The sequence below is a fragment of the Kryptolebias marmoratus genome, linkage group LG6 (assembly GCF_001649575.2).
Source record: "Kryptolebias marmoratus isolate JLee-2015 linkage group LG6, ASM164957v2, whole genome shotgun sequence".
Taxonomy (NCBI): domain Eukaryota; kingdom Metazoa; phylum Chordata; class Actinopteri; order Cyprinodontiformes; family Rivulidae; genus Kryptolebias; species Kryptolebias marmoratus.
This window is the reverse complement of record NC_051435.1, coordinates 20608580-20616533: the sequence shown is the minus strand read 5'-3', so window position 1 is coordinate 20616533 and position 7954 is coordinate 20608580. Positions and strand designations below refer to the sequence as shown.

Here is a 7954-nt window from a genome sequence, read left to right as displayed (position 1 = left end):
AAAAGCTCAACTCCACACTCTCTATTTCTGAATTGAGAAAGCTCCTCAGATGAGAAGCGAAACGTCTTCAACTACAGAATAGAAGTCCAGTTGTTTTTGTTTTTTAACTTTTTTTGAATTTACCATGGCCTGGATGACTGAGAATCTACACCAGCATACAACGCCTAGTGCTAACCTCAGAAGAACTCTCTCTAAACATCCGAATCTGATGAAAATAGCTCACTCTTTAGTTAAACGGATCCTGCAGCCTCGAGCCCCAGGAACTGTGAGCGTATTGAGGAAGTTATTAACCCAGGCAAATATTATTGTATTTGAGGGTTATGGAGCTCAAATACGATTAATGGTAACAGATGAAGCAAATACAGTCAGGTTCAGGAGCACAGCCGGGTTCGTTTCCTCTGGAGTCTTGAAAGACTACCTTTTTTTAATCAGCATAGCAACTTTTTTTTCTGTGAACAAAACTGACATTTGTTTTTGTGTCAGTATTTACCCTTTACTCTCGAAACTTAAAAATAAAAATAAAAAACCCTCAGCAACTTCCTCCTTTTTTTCTGAGTGGCACCAATACTCTGTAGTAAGACTGTAGTTAGCAGCTTTTTTTTCTTTTTTTTTTTGTTCACATATGTTCGATAATGTCAGATAACAGAGTCAGCCAGCTGTTACCTGATTTCTATCAGGCATTTAGAATAGAAATGCTTGGCCTGAACTCCTGGGGTGTCTTCAAAAAAAATATGAGTTCCTTCAGTGGTTCTCAAACGCTTCAGATCGAGTCCCCAGCTCAGAAAAAAGGAAGCTCTCCAAGGCAGACATTTAAAGCAGTCTGAAGACACTTCCAACAGATCTAATGTCTGACATAAACGAGCAAACTGATCATCCAACTCTAACCTAAAACCAGACCTGCTTCTTTATCCTAACTTTAACTCTTCAACGTCTGAAACACGAGGTCCGTTACAGAGGACGTGTCCCAAAACTCTAACAAGCCTTAAAGTGCTTCGATTGTTAGAAAAACTGAAAATAAAGTAACAACCTTTTAATTTTAACTCCTGGAATAAACAATGGAGACCCAGTCTGTGCCTCTGTGACTGTTTAGGACTAATTCAGGACACAAATGACTCTTTCCTGACTGACGGGTTTGGTTGAAGATGTGACGATTCTCTCATTTGTTGCTGAGTAGCCCCACAGATGATGCAGTCTGGGCTTTTTTTCTGTTTCACAACAACTGAATACAAATTTAGGATCATATGAGTCAAATACAAGCGGCTGAGATAAGCTTCCTTCCTGGGGTGGCCAGGGTTCAGCCTTAGAGATAAGGCGAGGAGCTCTGTCATCCAAGGGGCGAGCTCGAAGTAGAGCCTCTGCTCCTTCGCATCAAAAGGAGACAACTGAGGGGGTTCAGGCATCTGATTAGAATGCCTTCCTTTGGAGGTTTTTTTGGGCTCGTCCCACTGGGAAGAGACCTCGGGGCAGACCCAGAACTCTCTGGAAGGATTATGTATCCTCTCTGGCCTGGGAACACCAGGAGGAGCTGGAGAGATTCGCTGGGGAGAGGGAGGTCTGGGTTTCACTCCTGGACCCGTTGCCCCTGCGACCCGACCACAGATACGTGGTAGAAGACGGATGGATGGATGGATGAACCCAACTTCCCCATTGTTCTGCACCTTTTGTCGCTAACAGACGATGCACTAGTCCGGCTTACGTAACCACTAACACGCTAACCCTCGTCCACCCCAGTCTCCAGGAGCCATGGTTGTAATTTACTTGAGATGCTAATATGTGATTGTGTTTAGCCATTTAAAAGCCAACTTTTAAAAGTTTTCATTTACTTATCAGTTCCTATACATAGTGGGAGGCTTGGCCCTGGTGTTGCATGCAGGTCGCGTGCTCGCCACACGTAGGGGAAGAAAGTCTGATATATTTCTGAGTCGCGGGCAACAAAAATAGTGCGGAGTACTTGTGAAGTGCTGCTGAGGCATGTGAACTGTACAATGGCCATGCGTCACAGAGACCCAACTAGTCATGTGTATGTGTTCCTGATTTTAGTTCTACAAGACCCGTAGAGTTTTTCATGTGCAGGACTAAAAGTCTCCACGGCCAGACTGCGAGCTTCTACGAGCTTCAACACAAGCAAGTCTCAATGCCAGGTTGACCAGATGTCTCCCCTAGACACCCTGTAGGAGCACCTACCTAGAGTTGTAAGTGAGGCTTAATCTGCCCTGAAATTTAGTTTTGTCATTCATTGAAACTATAGAAACAGACCAGAACTGAGCTGGATTAAAGCTAAATTAATTCTAGTTTTATATTTTGTGTCATCAATGCATTAGAGGAGAGAAAAAAAAAGGTCTCCATAAAAGCAAAATTATGATGCCTGATTGTGTCAACTATATGAACCTGGTGGGTCAAAAAGCACACACACAAAAAATAAAAGTGCACGACAAAGACTAAAACTACAAAAAAAATTTTAATGGAAAATAATAGCGTCGGTATCATGTTGGCAAGGGCGTGTGTGAAAAGGATGGTGTTTCCTGTAAACAGCTGACTGATGTCGAAATTTGATACGGCTTTGCACCATAAAAGGAGAAAAAGTGGAAGCTAAAATGTTAGCTCGCTGATGCATTTCCTCTTTCTCAGACCAAAAAAACAGAGCTAATCGGAGAGCAGAAGGTGTTTGGAAGAGCACAAAAGCTCAAGTCCCCAGAGAGGTTTGGCAAATGATAATGTGGAACACTTACAGAGAGATGATGGGTTCAGGTTAAAAATGAGACACAAACCTCACAATTCACCCAATAAATGCATGTCATGAAGCTGTATTCTCATTAAAGTAGTTTCATATATTTATATATAAATGTTCTTTCTCGCATATTTGTACAACATGTCATAAAGAAAATTCTGTCCAGACCCAGACACAATAAAACCAACTTTTACATGTTTAAAAAGTCACGTCTCCTAAAACCAGAAGTATGTTTAAAACTGCTTTAACTTCCGTTTTACTCTTGTGTTCTCGAACAGGAAGAAAGGCATTAAAAAGGAATAAATTATAGTACAAGTTGTAATTATTCCCAGTAACCATCGAAATTTAAAAGAGAGCAACGGCAGCATGTCGGAGCCGCTGTTTCATAAAACATGTAATAAAAAATTATTATTATTAAAAAATAAAAGTTCCTGTAAGTTCCTCCATGATGTTGAACTCATCATGAAGAGCTGTGCGTTCACACGAAAAGCATTCAGCCATACATCAAATTCAATGTTCTGCACCAGTACAAGCTGAAGCGTGTAAGTTATCGTTTCAGATGTAGTTCCAGACTTTCGTCGGGGCCTAAAAATGAAATGTTGGGTTTGCAGTCATCTTCTTCCTTTATCTTTCAGCAGAGGAGAAGGAGCTGAACTTCAGCCCTTTATCGTGGCCTGTCTCAGCAGTCTTACGGCTTAATTGTTGCAAAGCTGGTGACATTTAAACAGCGTCCTGTTTATATAAAGATATGATATAATGAAGGCAAACTTACCAGAAACAAGAAGGTGGATGCCTGAGTGGTTGCTGACAGCTGCAGTGAACTCTATTTAACACTGGCAGACTCCACCCTCAAGACAGGAAGCCGATGCAGTGACAATATATATCTTTAAGAGAACTAGGACGATTGTTTCCCTAAAAAAAAACCACGCATCAGCTACCGAATACCACAAGTTTCTGTTGAGCAACACGTTGGGCTGCAGACAGAAAGTCAAACTATGCTGAACACAAAAAAAAGGAACAGTGTTGTGTTGTCTGTGTGCTGCTCAGAATCCAACACTAGTGACCAGATCATGCTCACATTGCTTATTTTTAGAAGTGCCACAGACTATGACTGTGATCCCGTTATTCTAACGAGAAACGGAAACATCATCATTCGTTGACATTAACTTACTTCCACTTGTGACACATTCAACCACCCACTGGACGAATGCTGCTTCGGAGGAATTTACTCATGCCCGTTCGGGACTCGGCCTTGCATCACAATACCTAATTCTCAAAAAAAAAAAAAGCTTTGTCTTCAGTTCTTCCTCATCTGCAAGAATCGGAAAGTAAGGGTGCATTTTAGTTTGTGACACTGCATCCTGAAAAATAAAAAAACCCTGTTTAGGCTCAAGTGCCTGAACTTTATAATATGTTAAGTGATATACAGACATGCTCTTCATGTTGCTCTTTAGAAACCGAGTATTAAAGAGGACCTATTATGTTTCCTTGAACGAGTCAGGATAGGTCTGTGGGCTGTACAAAACATGTTCATGACATTTAATACACAAAATCATTCTCAGATATTAAGATTTCACCTGATCAGTTCTGCCTGTTTCGAGCGGTTTTAGGGCTACATCACTATTATACAAATAAGCTGCTGTTGGCCACACCCCCTAACTCAGTGTCCCGTCTCAAAACATAAAAACTATGAAGGATTAAACACTGCAGATCTGACAAACATTTATATCGTTATTAATTCAAACTCTGAGGATTCTGACTTTGGGACAGGGGCACTTAGTGGTTCTGAACCGACATTTGTTGAGTCGGGACAGCGGCAATCAGCAGGTCTAAACCCGAAAAGCATCCAGACGGCCGCCTGGTAAAAATCAGTTTTATTTTTTTCTTCTCATTTATTACCATAGTTCTAATGTTAGTTCAGACAAACCTGCCGTGACTTTAACAGAGACGTGTTTCTGGGACAGGTGAGCTGTTCAAACTACAACTTTCTTTGGCGATATCGCGGGGACGTTGCCATCAAAAATAAAATGAAGCTACAGCTCTGTTCTCCATGACTGGGAGAACATGCATGGACACATGTTCTTAATTCCAGCCGAAAGCAGAACTTTTTAATTTTTCAGTAGACATTGTTCAGCGGTAAAACCAGCAGAACAAACATGACAGTTTTTACGTAACAAAGTGGGTGGAGCTCCACTTGGGTTGCTAGGTGAGGGGCTGGGCTCGGGGTTGCTAGGTAACGGGGATTGTGACGCAACAATCCTGAGGTTTTTGAAACAGGTCGTTTTGCAGACACCAGAAAACATTTACTTATTGTCAAAAAACGTCTGGATGTTTTTTTGTGTGTGTGTGTGTGTGTGTGTGTGCTTGGACTGTTTCTAGAAGCAGTAGATACCCAAACAGAAGTACAAAAACATGCACAAAGTGAAATTTGCACAATAGGTCCCCTTTAAAGCTGCAACGCAGGTAACACATGGTAAATATTGTTAATCTCCCATCCATGAGGAAAGACAAGAGACATTCTGTACATTCTTACACTGGAGATCCTCACTCCAATGGGTCTTAATCAAGAATATGAGATCAGACATTTCCTGTAAACTTAGAACTTTATTTAAATAATAATTTTTATGGAGATATCTCCTGATATTGTCGATCCATAAATTTTCTCTCTTATCTGTGTTCGGGTCATGGATGCTGCAGGTCCGGGTCAGGAGGGGAAGTTCAGGCAGCTCTCTCCCGACTGACACTCCCCAGCTCTTCCTGGCGGGGTGGGTGGAGGAGGGGGGGGGGGTATCCCAAGGTGTTCCCAGGCCAGAGGCTCTTCTCCAAGCTTCCCCTGGATAACGGAGCTCCTCACCTTATCTCTGAGGCTGAGCCTGGCCACCCAATGACAGGAAGATCGTTTCAGCCGCTTGGATCTGGAATCTTGGGTATTTTTTTTGGAGGGGGGGGGGTGCTCCAAACCTCCCAACCATAAGTGAGGGTTGGAATGTAGATGAACCAGAAAATCAAGACCTTTGCCTTTCGACTCAATTCTTTCTTCACCATGACAGACCGGAGCAACACTTTAATTACTGCGGATGAGACTCAAATCAGTCAACCCATCTCCCATCTCCATCCTACCATCACTCATGAACAAAACTCCCAGATCCTTGACTCCTCTGCTTGCGGCAGAAACTCACTCCTGATCCGGAGGTAGCATTCCACGCGTTTCTGGTTGAGAACCATGGCCTCGGACTTATGGAGGAGCTGACTCTCATCCCAGCTGTGCACCATCAGTTCACGCTGAAGGTCATGGCTGCACCTTGAGATCTTGTCCATGAACACCTCAAACAGGATCTGAGACAATAAGGGACAGCCCTGGCAGAGTCCAACACGCAGTCTGCAGACTTTTTTGCCACATTTGTATCTAGGATGGTTCTATTTATTATGGTGGTCAGCTGCTGGTTGTGTTGTTTTTGTGTATTTCATGAACTCACGTTGTATGAAAAAGTGTTTGTATGTCTTTGCTGATTTTTGGTGTTTTCTTTCACGATGTACGACTGGAAGAAGTGAGCAATGGTAGATTGCTGTCAGTAAAGATGTTTCCTTGTGCACTTGATGGAGTTTGTATTTTTAGAAGTTGATCACCTGTTCACCACACCTGGTGCTTTTTTAAAACCTCATTAAGAGAGCTTTTGGGAGCATGTTCACCTTTAGCAAATAGACCCGATGAAGATCCAGTGGATCGAAACAACAACAAGTCCTGTGCTGAGGAAAAGGTGCAGACCCTTCTTCACTCATTTAAGTTCTTATTCATACCAACAAATCATCTTGTAAATCACCAATTTCTCCACCTGAAGCTGCACTTTTTTATGAGGAGCTTTTTGCACCGGTCAAGTTCAAGTTTCCTTTTCTGTGGGGTCGTCTCATTATCTCTACTGACCTGCAGCACTTTGACTCAGTGTTGCTGCATCACATAAGTCTTGTTTTGCTAAAAAGCCAACTTGAGGGAAGACGGTCAAGACAGAAGCTGATGGGGGATATGTCTTGTACAACAGGTACCGCCTCTCACACAATGACAGCTGGATAATGACACCAGCTCTTTGTGACCGGAAAGGAGAAGCGGGTAAAAGAAATGGATGGATGGAAATGTTATCATCTTTAAAAATGCAGAGTGAATGCTGAGCGCTGAATGGCTTTATTGAAATTTGTTAAAGAAACGGAAACAAAGCTAAGTAGCTATAGTATAACTATATATATATATATATATATATATATATATATATATATATATATATATATATATATATAGACCCTAAAAGATAAAATTAACAAAATAAATGTCTGATGCTAAAATTAACAAAACAAAAGCTAGACCTAGCAAAGCAGTGGCTAAAAGCTAAAGATGAAGCTTGTATCTCGAAGAGCACAAACTTTTTCAAGGATTTGAAAAGTCTTCCACTAGTGTCAAATACAGAAAAATGTAAATGAAGTTAAATAATTCAAAAAGTATTAAAATGACAAAACCTAGAAGTCATAGCCGCAATGTCCTGAGTGAGCTGAGCCTTTTGATATAAGAATAGTTAAAATAGCTGTAAATCTAGATAAATACTTATAATCCAAAGAAGGTATGTAAGAGACTATGAACAGGAAAACCAGCGTGAATGCTGAATAATGTGCATAAGCCTCGCCCAGCCACCTAAAGCAGACAAAGACTGACTAGGTTGACGCCTAGTGTCTCATCATCCTGCGGCTCTTCCTCTTGTGTCACAAACATGTTGCTGATCACCATCGCCCACCACCAAAGGGGAAGCAGTGAGAAGGTTTTGCTCATGTCTGCGCGTTCGACTCCTCTGTCGCAAAATACCTCATGAGCCGCTGGACGGACCTGAAGGAAACTCTCAGAAAGTAATCACTGGAGGAACATCTGTGACTGTTTGACTTTTGGACTCAACCTCATTCATTATGGCCACCGCAGCTGTGAGCTTATCACACATAAAAAATGGCTGTATCGTAGTGGATTTTACAGGTATGGAGCTAAGATTTGACGCGGTAGAAGCTGAGAGTCATCCACAACCCACGACCTACGCTGGCAATCGTCTTTTCTCACCTGCGTTTGGATTAAGCAGTGCAAACACCGAGGACGTCGTGTGTAGTACGAATGCAGTTCAAAAGTCCCACACAGGAACACCATGTACTGAGAAAACATTTTATTTTGAAATGGCGGGGCGGGGGGGGGGGATCCGA

At 42.0% G+C, this 7954-nt stretch overlaps 1 protein-coding gene across 1 annotated transcript in view; it reads right to left on the bottom strand.

The window, feature by feature from the left end:
* Positions 1-3685, bottom strand: part of itgb2 (integrin, beta 2) — a 24239-nt gene extending 20554 nt beyond the window's left edge. Inside the window, exon 1 of the mRNA XM_017421078.3 lies at positions 3501-3685. The gene's annotated coding sequence lies outside the window, so the exon portion shown is untranslated. The remainder of the gene's footprint in view (positions 1-3500) is intronic.
* Between the last annotated feature and the right edge of the window lie 4269 nt (positions 3686-7954).